A 1,600-nucleotide genomic window follows, 5' to 3' on the forward strand; every position below is an offset into this window, starting at 1 on the left:
AGCTGAGAGGGATAGATTACAACTGAAGTGTCAGGCATTAGAGGACCCAAGAAAGAAGGGAACCACGAGAAATATGGGAGAACTCTGTGTCCCTAAGTCAGAAAAATTAGATATTGAAACCCTGTCTGTCCAAGTTCCTTTCACCAAGAAATCTCTACTTACATCCCCCTTGCTGCCTACCTGTGTGTTTCTTTGTCTACATGCAGGGTCCTACAAGTGGGAGAGGGTGTCTATAATGTTTAGACACTTCATTCCACTTTAGTGTGAAAGTTGTGGTGTAGAGTATAGGATTCCACTAAATGATAGGTGTCCCTCTCCTAGTGGTAGGTAAAGAGTAAACGAATCCATAGACAACCACCTTAGTATAATGAACAAAACACTTGTTTCTTGGCCATACCCTGTGTATGGCACCCAAAAGGATCTCAAGAAGCTTGGTTTTAGTGGATATTAGATCCAGGAATGTTGCTCATTCCTGGATACTCCTTCCAATGAGAGGTTCTGTTCATTTCCCCCTCCTCTTGAGCTGATGAAGGCTGTGATTATTTTGAGCAATAAATAGAATATGGTGGAAATTATATTATGCCAATTATGGGGTTAAGCTTTAAGAGGGAATGTCCTTCTGTCTTGCTTTTTGAGGACACATGGCTACCATGTAAAAGGTCAGCCTATCCTGCTGGACATCCCCACAAGAAAAGAGGTCCCTTGCAGCACCAGGCATGTGTGTGAAAGTTGCCTGGAACTTTGCAGCGTAGCTTAAATATCAGCTGATTACCACTGAGTGATCTTAGTATGGTTTATATTTTTAAGGGACGTTTACACTTCTTGTTTGGAAATTGTTTGGGTATTGGGTAGAAAAACTGAAAATCCTCCAATTATAAATTGTAATATACAAAATTATATATATATATATATATATATATATATATATATATTTTTTTTTTTTTTTTTTTTTTGCGGTACGCGGGCTTCTCACTGCCGTGGCCTCTCCCGTTGCAGAGCACAGGCTCCGGACGCGCAGGCTCAGCGGCCATGGCTCACGGGCCCAGCTGCTCCGCGGCATGTGGGATCTTCCCAGACCGGGGCACGAACCCGTGTCCCCTGCATCAGCAGGCGGACTCTCAACCACTGCGCCACCAGGGAAGCCCCCAAAATTATGTTAAACATTATTTTAAATACTCAGGTGTGCTTGAAAATGGGCTCAAATTAATAGACAGCTGAGACATACACATAATTCTAAATGCTTAATTGACTGGGACTTCCCTGGTGGCAAGGACACAACACTCCCAACGCAGGGGGCCTGGGTTCAATCCCTGGTCAAGGAACTAGACCCCACATGCCTCAACTATGAGTTTGCATGCTGCAACTAAAGATCCCGCATACTGCAACTAAAGATTCCACATGCTCCAACTAAAAGGTCCCGTGTGCCGCAGCTAAGACCCGATGCAGCCAAATAAATAAGTAAATAAATATTTTTTAAAAAATGAAATAAATGCTTAATTGACTATACCCATAGTGAAAAACTGGACTTTTTTTCTCATAAGAAATAAAGAACCAAGGAAAATTCTAATTTTGTCCCTAACTATGGTTGGGGAATAAAATG

Source organism: Mesoplodon mirus (genome assembly GCF_964341445.2).
Source record: "Mesoplodon mirus genome assembly, contig: HAP1_SCAFFOLD_2019, whole genome shotgun sequence".
In the NCBI taxonomy this organism is placed as follows: Eukaryota; Metazoa; Chordata; class Mammalia; order Artiodactyla; family Ziphiidae; genus Mesoplodon; species Mesoplodon mirus.